Raw genomic sequence first — 26,424 nt, 5'->3', positions numbered from 1 at the left:
GGGTTGTTTACTGTTCACTTCAACAAATGCCTGTGATTAACACTGGGTCAGTATTATTCATCTGTATGTTTTCTACAAGATGGGAAACAACACACAACAAAGTTGTTTCATTTTCAATGTAGCATAAATACAAAGCGGTCACCCACACCCCCTGCCCCTTACTCAAAAATTACAAGAACGAAACACAATACAATCAATGCTCTTCTTTCTACCAACCTCCCTCCAGCACATATTCAAATACTACCCCTGGTACATTGGATAATATCCTTGGCAAAGGCCCAGTGAAACAAATGGAGCAACTGCTTTGTAGTTGAGTAAATAGTTTTTGGGATCACAGTGTTTCAAGCTGCTGCCTCTAAAATGTGAGAAAATAGTTAAATTTAATACAATGAATAACCCCACCCTAGAGTTTGTGGTTTCCCCAAACCACAAAATATGAGTAAATATCAGCCAGGTTCTTTGGCTAATTTTTTTTTCTACACTACAGTACATACAGGCTTCTTCAATGTATAATGAATGAAATGATTGATTATACCTTTTGCTCAAGACAAAGAAATTAATACAAGGTCATTTTATACACTCAGGATGGCTACAGCGAGCCAAAAACTTTGCAGAGAGAAATACCCTCAGAAAAAACCTTTGCTAAAATGGTTAAATATACTCATTATGAAACCATGCTTAATAGAGGACTTCTGCACATTGGCTTGAAACTACAGCTGTAAACTGTGCAGAGGAAATGACAACAGGATATAAAATACTAGGGAATATTTAATATTTATTAAACAAAGGTCTTCGTTTAATTATATATGCAGTCATACTGTAAGAATTTGACAGGAAGTGCCCCCCATGCTTAGACATTTAAGAGCATCTACTGCTTTCACTTTGACTTGCATGTGCAGTAAATCACACAGCACTAATGTTCTTGTAATAGCAAGGTAGTTTTTTTTCCCTACTTTCTCTTTTTTTCAAAAGCAAATTCAATACTAGAAAGACAGAAGCTAGCAAAAAAGATGCAGCTAAACACCCGAACGGAACCTAGAACAGCATTTTCTACACCTTTGATGTTTTTTTCCCCCTTAGACCTAGAATTATTTTGAGAAATTACTTCCAAATCCCAGTTGTTTAAGGAAACTCACTTTGGGAAGTCCTTTTTCAATCTCAAGTAGGCCTAAATTGGTGTTTAAAATTCCAGCAAGACAGTGAAAGGGTATTTTGCAAACTCATCTGACTCCAAATGGGCATTACACGATCTGCATTTTTATATTACTGAGGGTGGGAGAATGGGACAAAAAGGGTTGGGTGTTCCCAAAACACACACATTATGTACTTTGCCTGGAAATCAAAGGAAAATAGGACTGGACAATCGTTATTTATAATCTATATTATGGTATTTGCATTACAAAAGCACTGAGAGGCTCTACCAGAGGTTGGGCCATATTGTTCTAGGCACTGTATAAACATATAATAAGAGACAGTCACCCATTAGGGCTTATGCTCTAAACAAACAAGACAAAGCACTAGAGAAAAGTTACTATTGCTATTTCAGATGTAAGAAATTGAGGCACAGAGAGGCTAGGTGACTTGCCCAAGGTCACATAGAAAGTCTGTGGCAGAACAGGGAACTAAGGCCAAATCTCCTGAGTCCCAGTTCAGTGCCTTAACAATGAGATCATAGTCTCTGAATCATCTCCAACTTGTTGTCCACTAATAAGTTTGAATTTTAATTAATGTATTTCACCTATTCTCTTGCTCCATTTGTATTATTTTCCTGTGAGCATTCAAGTGATCAAATTTTACAGGCACAAACATCTGGGGAAAATGAGTTTCAAAGTCATATACATAAACATTTACAGAAACCTTCTTCACTTGTCTAATAAGATAACATATAATTCTATGTGACTTATCTGACCAATCACAGCTCAAATTCCAAAGAGTCAAATTTGAAAATATATGTATTGGTTAGTTAAAAAATTCAGGGAATTGTGATCTTGCAGTTCTTCCATGAAAAAATAAGAAGCTAAATTTGTCTAGTACAGTGGTTCCCAAATTTTAACAACCTGTGAAACCCTTTCATTAAAATGTCAAGTCTTGTGAACCTCGTCCTAAAAATGAATATTTCTAGGGATTTTCTGCTTTACCTGAGTATAAATTATAAAAGCAGCGATGTTGGAAATAAGATATGTTTTTATGACATGCTTATTACACACTATTTATTATTATTAATCATTACAGTATTTTTATTACATTATGAAAATGGCAACACTCTCCCAAGATCTCACTTTCCTAGCTTGTATCACTTTGAATAAGCCTGTTATAATACAGGGCTCCCATGTTTCATCAAGGAATATCAAATATGAAACAGCATGAAGGGATTTAAGAAGCCAGCTCAAAGAGTTTCTCCGACACAAGCATTCAGAACTTGAACAGTCCAGGCAAACAATGCACGTTACAACAAAGCTTAAACTTGTTCTTCATAATAATTTTAAAAATAATACTAGCTGCCTATTTAATTTTAAAAACAGCAAAAAATATCCACTCCCTTTCCATTTTTTATAAGGAGTCTTGAAGTTTAAATCTTCTCAGTGTGATAGATATGCTTGCTTTGATCTGCTTAGCTCTTGGAAATCCAGGGGCTCCGGGCTGCTGGCCCCGGGCTGCCCAGGGTCCCTAGGGACAGCTCTGTCTGCCATTAAGGAACTTTTTCCCCGAGAACCCCCTGTAACATTTCACGAACCTCCAGGGGCTCACGAAACCCAGTTTGGGAACCACTGGTTGAGTAAATTATTAGTTGCAACTTATTTGTTAAATTGTCTGGATAACTTTTTCTCACTTTCAGAAGCGTAACCAAGTAAGGGGGACAAGCATGGAAGGAGCTCAGTTGATCCCTAAGTCAGAGATTGGCATTGCCTCTTCTTGTGCCTCCCAGAGTCTTTGTTACCATTTTGTTCCTCTCCTCCAAAGTGCTTTTCCATTGCTTAGATGCACATCATTGTTCTGAGATGTTTGCTTGCCTAGCAGTTTGAGCAAACAGATAAGCATCTGGATGAGTGTAACAAAACCACCCTGCCAGCCTGCTGTGACACCAGTGATGGGTTAAGAAAAGAATGACATAGCCTAAAAATAATGGTGAGTCAAACTTTCTGCATCTTTTTGGATGACTTTGAAATGTAGCTTATTTTCTAGGTCTTCTACAGTGTTGCCTGCTCTAGACTTACCATTACATTCCACATCAGCTCTCCTCTTGACAGTGTGTACCTGTTTTGTTCTCAAAGCTACTGAGGTTATCTTCTTTAGGTTGAATAACCCAACACTTATTACCCAATCAGAGAACCCTACTGCATTTGCATCCTAATGAAGAAATCAGTCAGATATAATCAACTCTCTCAGTCTCCTACCAACCATCAGACTCGCTACATTTCTCCACAGCAGACTGAGGATATTTTTTCTCTTGATCAGGAGCTACAGGATCAAAGGGTTGCAAGGTTTAATTTCTCTGTAAGTGGTTAGTTCTAGTTCTCTCTGAAAAAGAGTGTGATCTCTTCCTGGTTTGATTAACAGAGAAGATGGATGGGGGAGTGGAGCTACTTGTACCGTTCAGCAATATCCCTAATTTTCTCAGGCCGACAACCTGCACTGACTATATTATTTGTAGGAGGGTATTTACTTGGTAGTACCACTCCAGATACACAAGTAACAGCAGCGGTAGCAGCCTTGTATTAACAATGTCTTCTATTCTAGATGTACTTACTGTTGCAATGTGAGAATCGTAGTCACCTCCGTGGTTATTAACTTTCTCTTTTATAACCTTATCTTTTCCTTATCTAAAGCACCAGCTGAGCTCTGTTCAAAACTGTTCCAAAGCTCACTGAAGCCTATGGGAATTTTTCAATAAGCTTCAAGGGGCTTTGGATCAGACCCCCTAAATGCCCAACTGGCAATAGGGTGAAGATTTGAGATTACACTGAGGTAGGATATCAAACACACACACCCCACAACGTGTTAGGAAAAATAAAATGAAACAATAAGTTTATGGAGTCAGCTTTTGAATAAATGAGATGTGCTGAACATCCTCAGACAAAACCCACTTAGCTATTGGGCTTGCTGCAACCAGCTTGTAGCATTTTTGAGGAGTGACTATTCTGTTCCATAGCAGGTTAACTAAAAGAAATTCCTAGCTTCAAAGTTTGTGTAAAGCAATGTATATTTTAAATGGTGAGTCTACAGACACACCACACAACCTAGAAAATATTCTCTTTTCTCAGAATCAAATTCCTAATCTAAATAAGATTGAAGTAGAAGTCTTTTAAACAGAACCTTCTAGAATAGTAAAGAACATTGGCCATAATTTTATGTTTTCCCTATGCTCTAATTCATCATGAATCAGAACTAAATGAACAAATCCAAATAAAAGGAGAATTCAACAAACTAAGTGCCAGTTCCAGGTGACCTCATATGTTGGAAAGACAGTTCTGGGTTTGTGGGTTACTGGAAGAGTGGGTGGATCTATATGTGAGATTTTTTTTATATTTTTCCAGCATTAGGATGTCTCTCACTTCCACAAAGTTGATTTCAGGTCAACCCATATGGTTTAGATCCTTAAAATCCCTCTTCAAAGAAATTTCAGGTCATTACCATTTTGTAAACTCTTTTCTAGGGAGTTTTTCATGTGCAAAATCTGCTCTGTCTCTGACCTACCCACTTGCCAGTGAGTTTCTCTCAATATCTAACTGCTGTCAAATGGGAGGCAGCAGTTTCTGTAAATAGCAGTCTTGTTCATAAACACTGAAACTGTCACAATGTCCAATTGAAGTGCAGCAAATTAAGCATGAAGCAGCAGCTTTCAGGATCAGCTTTAACGGAACAGCCTCACAGGCTCCTTGGGGGGGAAAAAAGTTTAAAGATAGTAAACTTTTTTTAAATGCAGGCAACAATTCTTAAGTTTTCATTCACAATTACTCAAACATTAAGTAAATTATGCAAGTTAAAAAAATGTTTTGTTCAAGGACTATATTCCAAACCCTACCAACACAGTTGATTCATTGTAATCACTCTATCCCCACCCATTCTCAGTGTCTTTCAGGCTGCACTGGTGTCAGATGTTTTTTTACTAACTAGACTGTGGAACTGGTAAGCAGAAAGCCTTCCCACCCTTCCCTTCTCCTAAGCATCTGACAAGCTACAGTTTTAGAGTGGCCACACCCAGCTTGTTATTGTTGAAATTTTAAAGGTGGGTACTTTCTATACTTTTCTTAGCGTTTCACTCTTATTTATAATACAGTGTATTCGACTGACATCTATGTATTGGTAACATCATACGAAGGAGCTTTCTGCAAATAACATCACTATCTTGACTTGCCAACTTTGCTGGACTTCCTGTGTGACAATGGTCAAGTCAACTGCACCCAAACTTTAAAAAAAGAGGCCTCTAACTTTGTTAATTAATGTCCACTTTTGAAGATGTGGGTTTTAATCTCTTGGTACCTCCATTTTTCATCTGTAAAGTGGGGATAATAATACTTAACCAGCTCACAGGAGTATTATGATGGCTAAATCATTAGTGTTTGTAAAGAATGTTAAGATCCTCTGATGGAATGTATCATAACAAAAGCAAATATTATTATAGCTTGGCATCTTTGGTAAGTTGGAGTAAAGTGAATATTTTATCATGTTCCTCTGTTTTGACAGTTGGAGAAGTATGAATATTGCACAACCAGGGACCAAATTTTGAAAGACCTACAGAAAATGTATCCATGTATGCACTAATTTGGGCAAAAAAATGATATACATGGGGAGTGCTAGTAGGAACAAAGAACAGAGAGTCACGGGTAGTGGTAATGGAAGCAAGTGCTTTGTTAATAATGGCCCAGAAGTGATACTGAACTCCTATGGAAAAGTCTGAGAGAATTTATTAGGAGATTATATTCTCTTGCTTTTTTGAACCACTCTGAAGAATTAAGTAAACAATGACAATTATACCCTTTCTATATCAAGGTTTAGAAGAGACTACAGAAAGGATACCTTGTAATACATTGCAAAGGTTTTAGAGTAATTTCTATAAAACTCTTTTCAATTTCTAGTTAACCCTCACTGTTTCACAAACCACTTCTCTCTCTGCTTCAGGGAAAGTGTCCTTTAAAAACTGCAAGATTGTCTGCATATTCCGAAATAGGTCACAATGTCTTTTTCATCACTATGTCTTTTTCATCCCTTTTCCCAGAAACTGCCACTTGTTGACTGCTGATTGTCCTTTGATCTGCTAGCTCACAGAACAGCTGTGCAACTTCAGGCTGGAGTTTATGGCCATTGTCTTGTAATTGCCTCCAAGTGTTTGTTCCAAGGTTACTTATTTAGATCCACTGTGTTGCTTTCCTATTTGTTTTTCCAACAGTCCACTGTTACACTAAGTCAGTGGTTCCCAAAGTTGTTTCGCCGCTTGTGCAGGGAAAGCCCTTGGCGGGCCGGACCGGTTTGTTCACCTGCCACATCCACAGATTTGGCCAATCGCGGCTCCCAGTGGCCACGGTTAGCTGCTCCAGGCCAATGGGAGCTGCTGGAAGCGGCGGCCAGTACGTCCCTCGGCCCGCACCGCTTCCAGCAGCTCCCATTGGCCTGAAGCAGCGAACTGCGGCCAGTGGGAGCCACAATCGGCCGAACCTGCAGACGCGGCAGGTAAACAAACTGGCCCGGCCCGGCCTGCCAGGGGCTTTCCCTGCACAAGCGGCGAAACAACTTTGGGAACTACTGCACTAAATCAATATGTTCATGTAAGAGTGTCTAATAAACCCATAGAGGTAAACAGTAACAATCTCACTGACTAGGTCACATGCAGCATTAATGTAATTATTATAGCAGTATTCTTATATTATTACATAGCAGCATCACATCTGCCAGTCACAGTGTTGTTCTAATTAAATGTGTCATGTAACAGCTACAGAGATCAAACAAAACACATTTACTTGCTCATGCAAGCCCCTGTTTGTGTCCAAAATGTCTTAAAAGAACATACTTCCTTTTCTAAAAGCACAGCATTGGAAATGAAGATGTTGAAATGCTTTAGTCAGATGCATCATATTTGAGAAGGCTAAAGCTACAGTTCTGCTTACTTTTAGGTCAAAAGAGGTCATCGTATTACTTGAGACAGGTTAAATGGTAAAAATTTAGTCATCCAAATCACATGAAAAAAAAAAAGGCATGCAGAGACATGGGAATAAAAACACAAACCTATCAGCATTCTAATCCTAAGGCAGATGGCGTTATCCATTAAATTTCACATTCTTTGGTTGAGGGTTATGGGATTTCGAGGTGTTTCAGTAGCTGTTGTTATAACTTCAATAGAAACAAAGATATACAAAATTGTTAAAATTATATGTCAAGGTTTTGCAAATGTCTAAATTATATTCTGAGTTCATAAAAATAGTGAAGATTCAGAATCTGGTTATTCCATAATTTAAATCCATATTTATTTGATTCCATTTTTTTAAATAAATTGATTTTTTTCTATTAACTGTTTTGTCAATTAAGGGCACAGAATCTAGGCTGGTGCATGTATTTTTTTGTATGAAGAGTTTTTCATTCTCCCTCTTTTCTCCTTTATGCAGACTTCACTGGATTTATTTTCCACTCTGTACTTCCTTGGCTCCATTTCCCACCCTTTTTCATTAATTTTTTTCTCTTTTCTCCTTACTGCCCACTTTCACAGTCTCTCCTAAGGAGAATGCAAACCCACAATGTTCAAGCAACAGCAAAATTAATTTGCCCATCCTAAATGTAAACAAATACCATTTCCTAATGTTATCTGCCACCTCTTCCCTTCTGAAGATACCACTTAAAAGAAACAACAATACACATGAAACTGCAGCATCCCAAACAGGACCGGCGCTAGGGTTTCACGCGCCCTAGGCACATGGCAATTTCGCCACCCTGTGCGCTGGTCCCGCGGCTCTGGTGGAGCTGCCGCAGTCGTGGCTGCGGACGGTCGGCTGGTCCGCGGCTCTGGTGGAGCTGCCGCAGTCGTGCCTGCGGGAGGTCAACCGGAGCCGTGCGAGCAGCCGACCGTCCACAGGTACCACTGCGGCAGCTCCACTGGAGCCGCGGACCAACGGACCCTCCGCAGGCATGCCTGCAGCAGGTCAACCGGAGCCACCTGCCGACCCCCCGTCAAAATGCCGTCCCCCAAATAATCCTGACGCCCTAGGCGATTGCCTAGGCTGCCTAAATGGTAGCGCCGGCCCTGATCCAAAGTAACATTTACAACAGTGCAGTAATACTATTGAAAATTGTAGAGTTTGGCACCTTTATCATACAATTCTGTATAATAGTTTTAAAAATAAGGGGCTACATAGATGTTGGCCACTGTTGCTGATATAAACCCCATGCTGATGAAAAGCCTGAATAAAGCAGAAGTTGATAAACTCATAGTCTCCACACTGGTTGTTTAGGCCTAAACCCATATTGTTGGTTGAGGGATTATTACAGAACACAGGTGCCTGCAACCAGCACTTCATTATGTGTAGTGGCTCTTCTGAATTGTATAGACCCAAGATACTTTCCAAACCACTCCTGTGGATTAAGAACACAGAAAAGTTTTACTGTTATAGTTTCTTATTATGTAAGGAAAAAGAACACATCAAATTTAAATAAATAGATAATACTCTAGGTCATCTAAGCACTTACTAGTTCCTTATCACTGTAATATCTGAGTTGGTAGACAGTTTTGTTTAAATATAGTTATTTTGTGATTGAGTGCAAGTATTTAGTTTACCTAGAAGTGTATTGAAAGAACACAGATGATAATAGCATTTCTTGGCACACTCCTTAGAAATCTGATCATATAAACTGTGCCTGTTGCCTTATCAGACCGTACTCAACAGCTCTGTGATTTCTGTACTAGAAGGCAGTGGAAAAAGTCTATACTAACAAGACAAAAAAAATTAATAAAGCATGTTGTTAAGTAAAAGCAATTATAGAACACATTTTGGATACTCATCTAAAACAATTTAAAAAATAGCCTTTATCCTATTGCAACAGCAATTCATATTGCTACATGCCAAGATGCATCCAGAATTTTACATCTAAAATTATTTGTACTATTGATAGATGAACTAAACTTAAGTGAAAAAGTTTTGAATGTCTCTTACTCATCTGTCTCAATACAGGGAAGTTATTTGATTTCTTTTGCAACATCTAATTGTCCTTGATGGGTCAAGTCAAAAAGTTTGGATTATCCAAATTGGCACAGGAAGAAGTCTGTTAATGACAAAATTATCGTCTGGATGAGCTTCTTTGGCATTTGCAAACTCAGATAAAGCAAAAGGGAACTGTAAACTACTGTCTAATCACTCCAGGCTGGATTCAGGCCTGGTGTAAATAGTTACCAGAGTTGCATCTTTTTACATCAGGTCTCAGTTCAACCTTTTATTCTGAGTAGACAGAGATTTTGCATTTCACTCATTATTTATAGCTGACATTTAGTGATCTAGGGTGCTATATGACACCCATCTTCTCAGAATATGAGTGCCTCTATTCCACAAGGTCAGTACATATCCTAAAAACACAATTAAGAACTGTTTTTTGTTCTTGAGTACTGACATGTCTGCAGTCTAGTGCCCAGACAAATAACATAAAGATTTCACTTTACTGCATCACAACACACATACAATCAAGCTACATCTCAGCATCAAACTAGCAAAGCACATTTTTTCTTATATAGTCTACCTTTTGTGGAAGTCTCACCTTCCATCTCCTCTATGCTGAGGGCTCTTCCAGAGACTGGCTATGTATCTCCAGAGCACAAGCAGATCTAACAGCCAAGAATCAGATCCATCATGTCCTTTCCAAATCACTGGGAGTTTGAGATGCTCAGGGAATGCAAGATCAGATACATAGACAAGGCAAATGGTCTTCCCCAAAGAGCGTGCAGTCTACAGAAAAAAATCACTGAGGAGGAAATGGGCTGCTACATTCACAGTAGTAATATTTAAAAGTCCAAGGGAGAATTAGAAACAGGATTGAGTTTTATTAAGAAATGCACTTCTGGCTCATGCTTTAAATTGCATGAGCAAGCAAAGAGGGATGAATATTAGTTCTTTTTGTTTCCATAAAGCTCCAAGCACCAAAGCGCCTCCATAGGATGCCAGTTACACGTATAGGATCATCAAAATAAGTTGTCATTGATTAATCCTATACCAAGGAAAACACTCTTACTAGCCTCTGGTGAAAGTTTTAACATCATACAGATGAACACTTTCTATGGAAATAAGTGACTACCTTTTATCCTGATCTTACAGGTTCTGGTTGTTCTTTGGATTTCTCAAACAAATCAAAGAGGCATACAGACACACTCCCTCAGTTGTTGCTGCTCATTCTACCACTCAGGCAGCATATTCAGAACAAAAGGAACTTTCTGAAGAACAACAAAATGCTAATACTGGTTCCTGACAAAAACAACCAACAATCAGAATATTGGGTACCATCAAGAGCTTATCATTGCTCCCTCTCCACTTCTACTGAATGAACTGGTAAAAGCCCAGACCCCCCAAAAAAGATCTCAAGCGATTATAAACATCCCTTTTCTATCTAAATCCTTCACTAACAGTCTGCTGCTTAGTTACAAAGTAGGGTCGGGTTTTTGGACAGTGAGTCAAAATCAAGGAGGTGAGTAGGGAGAAAGTGAAACGGCAGCTCCAGCACATTTACTGAGCTTGTTATGGAGAAGGACAAGGACCACTTTCTGTTAAACATGGTGATCCCCTCAAAATTTTGGCTGCCTGATGGTTAGCTAGCAGATGCCAAGTTAAACACCTGTATGCCAGACAAAAACAGTCCATCAGCACAGCACGACTCACGCTAGTGAGTTGGGATCTTTTAGAAAATTCATAGTTCAGATGTAAGAAGCTTTTTCTACTCATTGCTCTCCTTTATCTCCTTCCTCTCTTTTCATCCCACTCCCACTAACTATATCAATACTAGTGGGGCCTTACTGCCATCAATATTTAGACATCTGCACAGTTGTCATTGGCTAGATGTTGTCACAGAGCTCTAAAAAGTTATGAGCAATGTACCCATATGAGCAGGCTTTGTCTACCATCCACCAGCACACAAATGCACTGTTGTTCAAACTTTTACTAATGGGGTTAGAAACGCAGGACAAGATTAGCCTTCCAGGGCTACAATCATTTATGTAGGAAATGTAGCGCTTAAGGACAGAGATCTTAGTAACAGGGATACCAACAGAGACCTCTTTTGGCTGTGTCCAGCAGTGAGTCAACCAACAGCCTTAGTCCGTCCACAAAATGAAAATAAAACCCTACAATACTCTGCGTATATTTCAGAAGGGATTGCACAGGTACCGTATTCAGGAAGAGCGAGCAAGGGGGGGAGGAATACTGAAGTTGCCTTTCATACTCCCTACAGACACTCAATAGTCCCACACTCAGCTCTTATTGACACTATTGGAAGTTATGTGCACATATGTGCAGACCTCTCTCTAGGCAGAGATTTTCAGTTCACCCTTATGAATAATCCATTTTTGTTTCAGCAAAGGAAAGAAAAGTGTGAGATATGTTCTATCATTAACACAAGAAACACTAGTCCCAGAGAATCAGAGTCCCATAGAAGTGAACCTTGTGAAGAGCATTCCAGTGACAGAGGACTGAAATTGGCATAATATCATTTGTAGACTGGTTCCCCAGATACAATAAGATATTTCCCCCCTGCTGTCAAAGAACCTGTCTTTTCCACCACGAATAGGTGAATTTCCCATCTCTCTTAGGAAGGCTCTCACCTCTCTGTCTGTCTGGGGGGATGTGGGGCTTGTAAGAGACCATTCGTAATAGTGCCCGGCATTATCAGCTACCATGCTCTCTTTTAATGGAGTATATCATAGTTAGACAGTTTTGACCACAGTTCTAGTCTGACTAACAATGACCATGTAGTCATCTTCCAAGGATGTTCCTAAGAATGTTGCAAAGAAATGTCTTGCCATAATGAACTCTTTGCCTGTCTATTTTCAAACTGGTAAATCTTAACTAATGCTACATAGGATGTGTCTGACCAGAGAAGCTAATACAAACCAGCAGGACACTTTCTGCACTGTGTACATTCTCTCTCTATGATGTCATTTTATTGTTGACTAGGGGGAAATACTTTTATATGATTTACTTTTCTAAAAACATAAAATATACAGTCAAAGTAGAGAAACTATTTGAAAGTTGTTAGTTTCAGTATATTTCAGCACCATTCACGGTACAAAATAATTTGGATGAGGTGGGTTAGATTTTATGCAACTCTGATTAGAATTTAAGTTCTTTTCCAGCGAGGAAACATTTGCAGTAAAGTTTATGGCTATCCATAAACTGTAATACAAATATGGAACTTTATCTTTTACTTTTAAATAGAGTGGTGCCAAAAATATTTGGAAGTGCATCAATGTATTACTTAAATCCACAGTCTCTTTTAAAGTATGTCTGTATTGCTTAGTTTCAGTGTAAGTCTAGAGATCATGTTTTTCTTTAGCAGGAGCATAGTCTAGAACAATAAGCATGGTAGTGGAAGCCAGGAACTTCTCAGTTGTATTCCCCGCTTCTGCTATTTTTAATGCAAATCATTTAACCTGCCTGTCTCAGTTTCCCCAACTGTACCAAGGGGATGCAGATACTTATTTGCTTGCCAAAGAAATACCGGTAATTGTTTGTACACTGCTTTGAAAATGTAACGTGCTATTTGATTATTTCTGCCAAGCATAAGAGTCAAAGAGGGTATCGTGATATTAACAATAACTAGCATCTGTAATTTATGTAGTGCCATACATGTGAATGGAGTTTTCAAACAGGTGAGAAGACAGATCCCTGCCACAAAGCTCTTACAATCTCAGGGGGCAATCCTGAAAATGATTACTTACAAACTAGTCCTTATCCTATTCTGTTTGCTTAGGTTTTATACTGCATGCGTAACCCTCAGATTTCAGTGCCTACGCAAATATGAGTGTACAAATATAGTATATTTGTATTACAGTAGTAATAGGAGTGCCTTGAGGCACTAATAAGGAAGGAGACCCCACTTTGTGATAGGCACTTGTGATAAATAAAGTGGGAGGACAGCTCCCTTTGATGGACACCCAGCCAGCCAGTTAGCTGTAAAATCCCTCCTGGGAGCTGTTCTTTACTTGCTTTACCAGTAAAGGGTTAAAAAGTCCCCCAGGTAAAGAAAAAAAGTGGGCACCTGACCAAAAGAGCCAATGGGAAGATTGATTATCAGTTTTAAAAAATTCTAACAACATGCACGAACCTTTTAGGACACCAAAAATCCAAACCTGTTTCCTTTTTCAGCTCTTCCCCGGGGGGAAGGGAGGGTAAAAGGGCTTGAGGGCACCCCCCAGGGAGGAATTCCCAAGTGCTCCTTCCTTGATTCAAAAGGGGGTTTTGTTGCATTTGGGTGGTGGCAGTGTTTACCAATCCAAGGTCTGAGAAAAGCTGTAACCTTGGGAGTTTAATACAAGCCTCGAGTGGCCAATATTAATTTTTAAAATCCTTGCGGGCCCCACTTCTGCACTCAGAGTGACAGAGTTGGGATTCAACCTTGACACTGGCTCTTTTGATCAAGTGCCCACTTTTTTTCTTTACCTGGGGGACTTTTTAACCCTTCACAGGTAAAGCAAGTAAAGAACAGCTACCAGGAGGGATTTTACAGCTAACTGGCTGGCTGGGTGTCCATCAAAGGGAGATGTCCCTTCTCTTTATTTATTACAACACCAAACAGCTATGAAGTACAAAGACAGTCCCTGCCCTAAGGAGCTTAAAATTTTGGTTTATGACCAGACGGAACAGGTGGACAAAGCAAATGGGGTGGGGACAGGAGGACGAGGTGTCAGCAAAATGCTTACTGTACAGTAAAGCAGTAGTTACAGTGCATTTATGATCAGATGTCAGGTTTCCTAGGCATCATGGAAGAAGCAAGGTTTAAAGAGGGTTGGGAGTGAAGATAAGATATTAACTTTATGGATTTTTGGGTGGGGGGATTACTTTATGCATAAAGGTATGATAAGGGAGAAGGCAATGAAAGGAGAAGCTGATTGGTGGGTGGTAAAAACTGGGAAGGTTGATGGAGCAAAGGTGGCAGTCTAGTTCAGGATAGATTAATAGTCCCATCTACCCTAATCGTTCTAAGTCATGAACGGCCATAAAGGTAGAAGGAAGGAAGGTTGTATTTGACGCAGTGGAGAGTGGGTAGCTGGTGAAGTAATGGAAAGACTGGTTGAAGCAGTCAGAACGATGAGCCAGGAAGAGGATCTTGCCAGAAGCATTTTGCACAATCAAGGCTGAAGGGGAGGAGGTTGGAATAGTCATGTAGAGATTTTGCCTCAGTGGAATTACTCACGATAGCAAGAACTTGCACAAGCAAGGGTTGGCTGAGTAGGGCCCCAAACAGATAAATACAGATAGAGAAGACAGGGGACTGAGATTGGTATTTATGGAGGATTTTTGTTTTCTCAGCCGCATCTGACTTTTTCTCTTTTTCCTTGTTCTTAATCTTTTTCTTTATTCCCATTTTGTTTTCATTTTTAACCTTCATCTATTTTCTTTAAAAATCCCTGTTGCAATAATTAAAAGAAATCTTTCTATTTACGTTTTATAGAAAAATTACACTTTTTCTTAACAGTACAGTATTTTAGTACTTGGTTAATTAGGGGTGTAATTAAGTTGGAATGGCAGAAGGTTCAGGAGCTCAGGTGTTCTCAAGAAATTTCTGTCATCTTGGGCTGCATCCGAAGCAGACGTAGAAAACAAGTCCCTTCCAACTGTAGAGCTGAGCTCAGAGCTAGAGATTTGGAGCCACTCTCTCCCATCCACCATTCATATATGGGGTGGTTTCAGACTGAAGGATCCAAGTGAGGTCCGAGTTTTTAACTGAATCTGAAACCTACTTGGCAATATCAATCGAGAGGTTAGGAATCAAGTGATGTATTTGTATCCAGTTCACCCCACTTAGTTCATCTTTCCTCAGATAATTCAGTTAATCTAACCCAGGTAGTAAAATTGTTCCATTTCCCTTAATTATTTTATTCTCTTCAACTACAATTCTTTGGTTGGTGTTTGTTTTTGCAACCATAGCGATGAAATGCATTTGCTGGCCACAGTCACAATAATTCTGAACAGTTATCTACTGGTATCATTGTTTTATTTCAGTGAATCCAGACATTTGCTTGATTTACACCTTAAAAGTAGGAATTTGGAAGCTATATTCCTAAAATAACTCTTGGATTATTTTTCTAACATCAGACCAGAAGTTTTTCATTCTGGGACATTTACACAAGAACTAAAGATGGCTCCCCACACTATTTCCTTCAGCACTTTGCTGTGAGTTTTGCATCTAGTCTGTCTTGTGAAATATTCTTTCCATAATTGTCTTGTTATTCTCTCCCAGAGGAAAAATTTGATACTATTTAAATCTGCTATTTGCACATTCAACTGCTCTGAATGAAAGACTGACCATTTTAATCTTAACAGAGCAAACTTTTCTAAAATTTTGGAGGGATCACCTGCTTTACACACACACAGCTCTGCTACTAGTTCCTTTGGTGTTAGATGAACTCCAAGCCGTGACGTAACAATCTGATGACAAAACCAAAATGAGTTTGAAAGATGTAACTATCAAACACTTACAGAAAAACTGAACTCACAGTCCTGTACTTTGCACTGATAAGAAATGTCTATTAAATTTTGATTGTTGACTCAACTGTCCATTCTTCCCTTGTATTTGACTTATACTTTTTATAGCTTCATATTGCTCTCTGCTTCTCAAAGCCTTGTTCCTTGCTAGGGATTGATCCTATGTGAACAGTCTTCCTCATGCATGCAGTCCTGACTCACACAGTCTTACCCTTAAATTTGTTCGATATCGCTCAGAATGTTTTGGGTTATTGATACATATTGTGCTTTCCATTTTAATAGGACATATCTCAGAACCTTGGCCCACTACCGCAACACAAAGAGACTAGAAACATGGTGTAAACAAGCAGTTAATGAGAGTCCTGGTGAGTGGTATAGAACTGGCTATGCTCTTCCCGCTGTAGGTCGTGTGGCTGCACCATAGCGGTCTGACAATCTCCAGTAAACGGACTGGCCCTGGTGGGGGCCAGAGGCAGCTGGCAGAGTTTAAATTAGCCCCGCTCAAGTTGTAAATTATACCAGGGCCTGAGCCAGTGTGGAAGTAAGCCCAGGCTCATAATGCTGCAAAGAGCTTTTTGCAAATCTCCCATTCCCCATCCTTGTCACCTGCTCTAAGCATTTATTGAAGCAGGATTCAAGGCTTAGTTTGAAGTCAGATGACAAAGGAGATGAGCTGCCAGAACTAAATTACGGCATGATCCCGCTCTCAGAAACTGAAAACACCAGAACACTCGCCTTTTGTCGCTGGGACTCAGTTTGAGTCCAATGTGGGAATACAAATGATTTCTGGATGTTTCAGCCTGTCCCCTGATTGATGGATTTCCAACTCATTTGCCTTCCAGAACAGCATCATGAAGAACGTATTGTCATAACAACTGGAAGGAACCCTTTGTGTGGGGTAGAGCTTAACAATACGGCATTGTAGAGCAATTTGTTCCCCTTTCATTAATTAAAATGTACAGGTTATTAAATATTAGTCACTGACTTTCATCATTTACAGGCCTGTTTCACTTCAGTTAGAAGGGATGGCATGGTAATTGCTAATTTATGCAAGAGTTGGGATTGCTGTAAGAAAAGGCCATGTCCTTCAGGATGGGTGTTGCTAGTGAGTATTATTGTTCAAAAATAAAAATAGTTTCTAAACAAAATGGTGTAGGAGGATAAAGATTCAGTTCAAGTTGGGCAGAGGCCAGCTTGGGTTTATGGAGTAATTGCTAATTGTGAAAAGCTCTGCCCAATGGTCTGTTTACCAGGGATGTTTTGCCCATTTTAGCTGAGGTGGGGCTCACTTCCTTAACAGACACAGAACAGAGCTGCAGTCTGCTCTGTATCCTGCCTCAACAGAGCATGCTCAGATCTTGAGGCATTCACCAAAAGTAAAAGTAAAACCCCTGCTTCTCTGTTGCATAGCAGGCGTAGATTAAAGAATCAGGATGCCATTCACGTTCAGTGGTTACCTACTCTTACATGCATGTTTTAGAAACACTCGGTCAAGGATAATTCACCGCAGTTAATTAATTATATAGTTAATCCTTCCTGTTGTATTCATTTATATATGCAGCATTCTGTGTATTGTATTTTGATCATTAATGTGGGGTGAACACTGACAGTAATTGAGTAAATTGTCTCAGCCTTTGTTTGATCATTCCTGTACACAGTTAACAGCTAAATAATGTATGTGGTACATTAATATTAGCAAAACGCAGTCCTGACTACAGTCAGATGAACAACAAATTATTATTCAGGCAAAAATCACAATTCAATGTAATAGCATAAAATACAATCACTGATAACATAAAATCACTATTCTTATTTAGATAGGTATAATCGTGCCCCTCAAATAGATCCCTTGGTGGTTTGTCCACTGTAAAACCAATCAGCAGAAAGTGAATAGAACATAAAAGCACGTACTGGCTTGTTAATAAGCCTTCCCTCCTCCCTTATAAAAATTAACCCAAAGTTTTATTCAGTATCTTAAGTTCATCAAATGTGGGCTCTGAAGATCATCACAGAAAAGTTCAATCCTAGGACCAATAGCAAGAATAGCCCAGCAGATGTGAAAACCTGTGGCAGAAATATTTGTAAGGATGGTCAGTGAGCTGCACTGCCTACACTAATAGGAGCGGAGGGTCACATCCCATTAGAGCAGTAATTTTTTGCCTGACATGAAATATTCTTACAATCCCACATTCAAGAAGGGCACTCTGAACTAGGACTACCATTGCACCCCATTATGGCTGTAGGTATTGCAGAAGTTGGAGATCAGTTTATGATGCTATGTATCATAAGTGCTCTCATACCTAATAACAGTGGAATGAGTTAAGGCTGCAGTGGCAGCCCTAACTATGAATGTTTTTGCCTTTGCCAATGTAGATCTAGAACAGTGGTCCCCAAACTGTGGGGCACACCTCCCAAGGGGGGCATGGAGGAACACCCGGGCGGGCCGGGCCAGTCCCCATGAGGGGGCGGGAAGGTAGCAGCACCCAGCCCCACTCTGCTCCCAGCTCCACTCCAGGCCAGCCCCTGGCCGCAGCTGCAGCCCCAGTTTAGCCCCCTAGTCTGGCAGCATCCCTGCCATGGCTCAGCTGCCAGCTTCCTCTCAGCTCCCAGCCTCTACTCCCAGCCTTGGCTCTGCTCCTGGCCCCGGCTCCACTCCTGGCTTGGGGGAGGAGCGGGGTGCAGACACATTATATTACTGGGGGGGGGTGAGAGGAAAAGTTTGGGGACCACTGATCTAAAATGTGGCAATGGCTTTTGGTCATGTTTGCATTTGATCTTCAGTGACTTAATGGGAGTATAATCTAAACCTCCCACACTTTTCAAAAATTAAACATTAAAGGAACAATTTTCCCACTTTCTAACACAACATAGTGCTTGAGATGCCAGTGGCACTTTATATTAAGTGACTCTTTATACTCTACACTGAGCACACCAGTTACATCGTTCCCTTCTACAGAAAAACGCTCCAAAAGGAAAAAGTTTCAACAAAATAGCAGCATGTTCAATATAGCAGCAACTATGACACATTTTTTCACTCAGGAAGAGAATTAAAGGTGGCATGGAAGGGGAAGGAGTCATGGCCTTGTAACAGTTCAGAACCCCAAGATCTGCGAAGGACTCTGCAAACCTATCCCTCTGCATGTTGTCCTGGGCCCCCTTATTCCACCCATCTGCTTTAAGAATCCTGCTGTGGTTATGTGCAACAATGAGGCAGTGGGGGACAGGAAAGGGAGCTGAGGTGCAAAAGTTAATGCTGCTTAAAGCAGCATTATATTTCCCTGGATTTACAGACACTACACTCTGCATCAGTTCTCTCATGGGGTGTGGGGTGGGAGGGAAGTGCAGGATAATGTTGAGATGAATGGGACATGCCAGCAGTGTTAAATTTAAATGAAGCCAGAAAGAAAAGATTTCGACAAAAGAGTCTCCAAATCAGCAAAACTCCTTTTTCCAGATGTTCATGGTCTTCAACACACCCAAAGCTAGTGCTCTTTACTTTATTAGAGGGTTGCACATGTAGGGTGAGTCTACACTGCAACTGGGAGTGTCTCCTCCAGCCCAAGCAGACAGACTCATGCTAGCTCTACTTGAATTAGTATGTTAAAAATAGCAGTGTGGACATTGTGACCCGGGCAGTGGTTTGGGCTAGCCACTTGAGCTCACATCCAGGGGATGAGACAAGGGCAGCAAGCCAAAGCAGCCACGCATGCTGCAACATCTGCATCTACCTGGGCTGTGAAGGATGCTCCCAGCAGCAATGTAGACATACTCTTAGTTGCTACTGTAGACCAAACTTATTGCACACATGAAGCCCTCCTGCCATTCCCCCTACAATCTCCTGGTGTGCCACCTCCCAGTTTTCTCTATTTCAGAGAGTCCCTACACCCTTACACCTTGGGGGTTCTGTTCTCCTCACCCCCGCCACCAATCTCTCCTGCCACATGCCAGGAACCAGGTGCCCAAAACATTCCATAAGACTCGCAGCACTGGATAGACCATTGGTTCATCTAGTCCAGTATCCTGGCACTGGCCACTGTCAAAAACAGATGTTTCTGGCAGATGGAGGCTTAGGGATACCCAGAGCATGTGGTTAAATCCCTGACCATCTTGGCTAATAGCCACAGATGGACCTCTTCTCCATGAATTCATCTAATTCTTTTTTGAAGCCATTTATACTTTTGGCCTTCACAACATCCCATGACAAAAAAGTTCCATAGTTGACTGTGTGCTGTGTGAAGAAATACTTGCTATTGTTTGTTTTAAACCAGCTGCCTATTAATTTGAACGGGTGACCTCTGGTTATTGTGTTACATGAAAGGGCAAATAAGATTTCTCCATGACATTCCTGATTTTATAGATTTCTACCATATTCCCTCCTAGTCATTTCTTTTCTAAGGTGGACAGGTCCAGTCTTTTCCCCCTCTCTCCTCATATTGAAGCTGTTCCATATGCCTAATCATTTTTGTCGCCTTTCTCTGTACTTTTTCCAATTCTTTTTTTTAGATGAAATCCATGACGATTTGGAACTGATTAGATGAAGCATTCAAAAGCCATCATGTTACATACGGATATATAGAAACGTCATCAAGTACGGCCTTTGGTTGCTTGGCCAACTATCCAAAAAATAATGTTTGTAATGTACCTTAAACTATGTAAACAAGGAGCCTATTTGTTGTCCTAAAGCTCCACAAAACCGCCTTCTGTTCTTTTCTCTCTCTTCCTTTGACAGCTACATTTTTTCCTCCATTATCGGAGGCTGTCCTATTTTCTTCTTGAGATTCCACCACCCCAAACAAAACTCTCCCAAAACAAAACCCACTGGCTTGGGGCCTACTGGATTTAAACAGAAACGATTCACTTAGGCTAATATTCTTAGAACTCTGTAAGAATGGGAGAACAATTACTTAGTATTGCAGATTAAAAAAGAGCACACAGCAGTTAGAGTTAACTGGATCTGACATTGTTAACACCTGAGCCGCTGCCTCCACTGCTATCCAAGAGGAGGAGATAGGTGAAGAATGAAGGAACTGAACCATCAGACAGAAAACAAATTAACCTATTTCTTTCCTGTTTTCTTCTCATTATTTTTTGTTTGTCTTTACCCAAGAATTCTTGGTTGTAAATGGTTTGAATAAAGAAGGGTTCTCTAACTAAACTATCGAAAGATCATGCTTTGGGGTTTCAGTCTCCATACTGAGAACAAGAACAGAGTATTTTAACGTCAAAATAGCCTTATTTAGTAAAATATGGCCAAATTAACACAAAACACTCTATAGTGCCTGTTTCCTGGCTCTAACTCCTTCCATTCAGCCACATACACCCCCAAAACACACGAAGTCCCACCTACACAGAGATAGCTATAGAGGAGCTACTGCCAGCTCAGGAGCAGTGGGAATTTATTAATAATCATATTCAAGATGTGCTAGGTGCTGTACAGACATACTGGAGAATAAAGTCTCCATCCCAATCATCATCATGGTGTGTAGCCTCCAATCGCCTCCTTCCGTTCTCCAGTCTATTTTGGCCATAAATTTGTGTGTTTGTTCCTCTTCATATCACACACAGGACATTCAACACATAGTAGTCCTCGTGCATAGGGACAGGAGCCATTTGGGGGTATGATTTCTGCATATATTAAGTAGTGCACAATGTGTACATGGGCTGTGATGGAATGACAGATTCCCAATAGACACTGTGCATTAAAACGCACTGTGGCAAGGACAGTACTGCCTTGTATACATGAACAACTCTCTTTTACATTGTTGTTAGTTTTTTTTTAAATACAGAGAGGTCCATTAGGAACATCTTGCAAGATCAGCAAAGAGTCCTGTGGCACCTTATAGACTAACAGACGTATTGGAGCATGAGCTTTCATGGGTGAATACCCACTTCGTCGGATGCATACCCACTTTGTCATTGACATGCATCCGACCAAGTGGGTATTCACCCATGAAAGCTCATGCTCCAATATGTCTGTTAGTCTACAAGGTGCCACAGGACTCTTTGCTGCTTTTATGGATCCAGACTAACAGAGTCTACCCCTCTGATACTTGACATCCTGCAAGATATTATTTTAAAATAAATCTATTTTTAGTTAAAGGAATGCAAAAAGGACAAAAACAAAAAAATCTGTGAAGCCAAAAAATATGGAAATAGAAATAAAATTACCCATAAAACAGAGAACGGAGGGAGCAAATTCTGCTTTCAGGTACAACCACATGTAACAGGGGCACTCACCTCAAGCATCTTTGCAGTACTGCAGTCCTTTTCCTGCTCCTGCTGCCCCCTGTAGGTTGTCAGCTAATCTTGGTCAGGGTCTTCAGTGATTTGACCCTCAGTCCAAGTCACAAAGTCCAAATTAACCCCTTCTGGGATAATACAAGCCCAACAAAACTGTCTATCTGCCCTCATCAGGGTCTTCAGCCCCAGCTTTGGGCTCTTTAAATGCAGCCTTTTGCTCAGATGTTCAAATGAGTCTGGTCCCCTTTTCCTTCACCAGTGGCTAGCGGGGGGAAGTCAGCCCGCTCACTCACTCCTCTGGGTTCCAAACCAGAGATCCTATAAACAGAAGCCACGTAGTGCTCACTTCAATTTGTTGCTGCTTCTTACCTGGGCCTTTTCCCACCTGGCCCCTTTATCTTCACCCCTTATCTCAGGGTTAAGGTTCTCAGGTCCTCTCTCTCCCAGCTTATGCAGATGCAGCCAGAACCAAACTCAAGTCTCTTTGACCAAAGAGTAGCATTGCACTGCACTGTGCCCCACCCCACGGTCCCAGCCAGGAACTGACCTGCTAAGGCCCTGCAGTTCTTTTTACCTAGGCCCTGGGAGCCCTCTAGAGGCAGGCCTGGAGGACCCACCTTTGTACTCATTTTCTGGCGCAGAGTGTAGCAAGACTGTGGGGCCTCCTGCAGGGAGCAGCAAAGACCAGGTGCACCCCATCACACCATGAAAATACAGAATAAGTCAACTAAGTTACTAAAAGAGCTTTACTATACAATGAAACCTTTGTTATAACCTTAACTTCTCTAATATCACTTTTGGTGCCCATGAATTATACAGAACAACTACAGTGCACTATCGTAGTACACAAGAATAACTACCATATTCCTAAAGTTTATAACATATGAAGTTACATTCCATAATTACACTAAATAAAATTAATACTCTTATGTCAAAGTATTAATGAAAGCCAGTGATGTAACACTATTTTGCTTAATACAGACTTCACTGGTCACTGGAATAAAAGGATTAAGTATTACAAATCCTGGTGGTACTCCACATTAACAAGCAATTTATAATAATTTATTCCACATGTCTGATACCAGTGAAAAAAGCTGCAGAACACAAAGCTAGCTGATGTCTCCAGGAAGTGAACTGCTCACTCTGTTCTAATATTAGAAGCAGACTACAGCAATGCAGCAAGTATCATTCCTTCCATATCCCCAAATGTTTTGAGCCTTTTTCCACACAAGTACAAAACACACGTGAGTTAGTGTCAGTGATTGGGTTAAAATGTCTATCATTTTATGGACATATGGACATACTTAGGACACGCTTTAAAGATGCCACCAATATGACTTCCACAACCAGTGATAATACGGACAGCACCTGGAAAGGGAAAAAGAAGGCAACCAGAGAAGCATGATGTAAAATAATAGAGAAAGAAGCCAAATCCATCAACAAGACAGTCAGAACCCAGAACAGATCAGCACAAGACCAATATAAATGGTGCAACCTGATGAATGTCCTGTGCACTTGAGAGCATGGAAGATAGCAAAAAAAAAAGATAGAAAACCTTGCAAACAATTATTTTCTTTTTAAATATTGATGTTTAATTAAGCCATGCAAAGCACGGGTCTGATCTGACCTGCCGGAAGCAGTGTGGGCCGAGGGATGTGCTAGCCACCATTTTCCGCAGCCCCCATTGGCCTGGAGCGGTGAACCGTGGCCAGTGGGAGCTGCAATCGGCCAAACCTGCGGACGCTGAAGGTAAACAGCCCCTAGTGGGCCAGGTCGGTTTTTCCCGTGCCAAAGGTTGCCAATTCCTGGTCAACGGTCTTGCTGCATTACACACTGCCTTGATAGTATAAATAAATTGTAACACTATGGCAGTGTTTCCCAAACTTGGGACGCCACTTGTGCAGGGAAAGCCCCTAGCAGGCTGGGCCGGTTTGTTTACCTGCTGTGTCTGCAGGTCCAGCTGATTACGGCTCTCACTGGCCGCGGTTCGCTGCTCCAAGCCAATGAGAGCTTCTGGAAGCAGCAGCCAGCATGTCCCTTGGCCCATGCTGCTTCCAGCAGCTCCCATTGGCCTGGAGCAGTGAACCACGGCCAGTGGGAACCACAATCAGCCGGATCTGTGGACGTGGCAGGTAAACAAACTGTCCTGGCTAGCCAGGGGCTTTCCCTACACAAGCAGCCCCCCAAGTTTGGGAACCATTGCACTATGGTATGAATTTTATCAGGTGATTTTTTCTTGCATGTGTAAACATACCTGGGAGGTGGGGGAGGGACTGTTTGTTAACTTTCATGTTTGCTTAATTGGTTGTGCAACAAAATACAGCCAAGGGTATATTATGTCTTTTAAAGCTCAGAAAGAAGAAGGGAAAAACCAACAGAGACCAGACTGACATCTATTTTTAGAAATATGTGAATCCATCTTTATTCTTCCCTTGGTAATATTTAAAAAAAAGAAAAGCCCTCTCTCCCTCCCCCTCTTGCAGTTGTCTCATTTTCTTCACTTGTTCTCTACCTTCCTGTCTATATCCCTCCTCTCAAAGCTGCAAGTCCAGCTAATGATGACAGGATTAAAAGATGGTTGTTGAATTTCTATCTAATGCCATGTCCCTAGTGACCATATGCCCAGTATGACTAACAGAGGTCTATCTTGTTGAACTGTTTCATCATCGAACCTTATATCAACCACTAGAGGGCAACAGTCAGTTTTTTAGCCATGTATATACAATACCAGGCTCCAACAGGTGTCCCAGCACAAAACTCAATACTGGCTTGAAAAACGGATTACTAATTCATGTCAAATATTAGCTGCTAGGATAATTTCCCAGAAATTAGACTGTTGGGGTGGAACAGGGGGCTGAGCTGGCCAACATAAAGGAAGATATAAGTTATATATCTGTTCAAGCACTAAGCACAGTGCCATTATGGAACAGTCTTAAAACCACAACGCAAATGCTGAAAATATAAACCAACACTAAACCATGCAACGATGTAACAAAACATAAACATAAAAGGTCCAAAGGTCCAAGTTAAAGTGTAGTTTTCCTATTAGAAATATGATTTTTTTTAACAAATATGAAACATTACGAAAATGGGAAGATGACAAATGCAGAAAAAGCTTAGCTAGTCATGGAGATTTTTGGTTGTTAATAGTAATGCTCACTACCATAAGCCTTTTCTGCAAGAGCCCAGTTTCCAAACAGGGCATCTAAGTAGGACTCTGTCCTGCATCTGGATCAGCAGATAAGCACACAAATGGCTGTTTCATGCATACCTACGTGTCATTTTGAGCAGGCTTTTTGGAACAACCCCATTAAGGTGCCGGCATTTAGACATCCCCTCTTTTCTGTGTTGTCTTCTACTATCAGGAGGCCGTTTCCTCAGCATGCTACCAGCAAAAAGGGTTCAGTCATTTAGTAACTTTTGCAATGGCAGACGAGAGGAGGTGTCAGTAAAAAAATCACATAGACCCTGCAAAGCGGGCTTGTGATCTGCAGGTTTGAGGGCAAATTGGGAGGGAATTGTAATGAGAGGTCAGACAGAGATTTTATATTAAAAGACATGGACATCCTAGACATTTTTAATTAACAGAGTAGTGAAGTTCAGTGTTATTGATCGCCACTTGTAGGGATAATTTGGGATGATGGATTAAAAATTATTTTCCAGTAAGAGAGTTCCTTTTCATGCCAATGTGTTTGCCCTCATTTACACTGATCACTGGGCTTTCTGGGGTGCAAAGACTAGATTGGAAGTAATTTCTTTTCTGTTCTTAGAAGCCAGAAAGAATGACATCCCTTGCTGACTGCCAATATGTACAGGTCAATTGTAACCTGGCTGACCTGCTTTAGTATAAATCATTCGTTCTCATAAAACTCAGATTTTGCTGAAACAAATACATCCACTTTGAAAAGTCCCATGTTTGTACTCTGCATATACTGATAATTGGACATAAAAACGAAGATTGCCTTAATGATCATGTAAATGCAACTGGCATACAAATGAATCCTAATAATAGGATTCTGTTGTATGCCACTTACGTTGTAAAAATAGTCTACTTTTTTTCAACATTAGTGGACAGATTCTCAGTCAGTGTCAATCATCACAGTTGCATTGACTTCAGTGGAGCTCTGATGATTTACATCAGGTGAAGAGATGCCCCCAGATGTTTTCAATATTATTTAGGTCATACATACGGGCTCCTATAAATATTAATTTCCCCCACATTCAGAAACTTTATCTGAAAATTGCTTTTCTCCAGCGTTGTGCATCATTTCCAGTTATAAGTTTGTGCCTTTGGTGTTAATTTGTAAGCACTAATTTGTGATGTTTCACTTTATGGTTTAGAATGACAACATGATGATCATTTTAGCAATTGGCAGATCATATGGAACTAATATTCTCTCTGAACTCTAAAGCACACTAAAGGAATTACACATGCACAAACACAAAGTTGTGTCATGGGAATGATGATCTTGAACAAGTTTCAGGAAAAAAGTGTGTACTATTCTAAACACAGTTTTAA

The 26,424-nt window shown here is 40.5% G+C and overlaps 1 long non-coding RNA gene across 1 annotated transcript in view; it reads right to left on the bottom strand.

Annotated features, from left to right (window-relative positions):
- Window positions 1-9,147: 9,147 nt before the first annotated feature.
- The window catches only part of LOC127058223 (uncharacterized), a 36,183-nt gene continuing 18,906 nt past the window's right edge, over window positions 9,148-26,424 (bottom strand). The window contains exon 3 of the long non-coding RNA XR_007776316.1: window positions 9,148-9,246. This is a non-coding gene — a long non-coding RNA (uncharacterized LOC127058223). The remainder of the gene's footprint in view (window positions 9,247-26,424) is intronic.

This window comes from Gopherus flavomarginatus, chromosome 9 (genome assembly GCF_025201925.1).
Source record: "Gopherus flavomarginatus isolate rGopFla2 chromosome 9, rGopFla2.mat.asm, whole genome shotgun sequence".
Classification (NCBI taxonomy): domain Eukaryota; kingdom Metazoa; phylum Chordata; order Testudines; family Testudinidae; genus Gopherus; species Gopherus flavomarginatus.
This window is presented reverse-complemented; position numbering and strand designations above follow the sequence as displayed.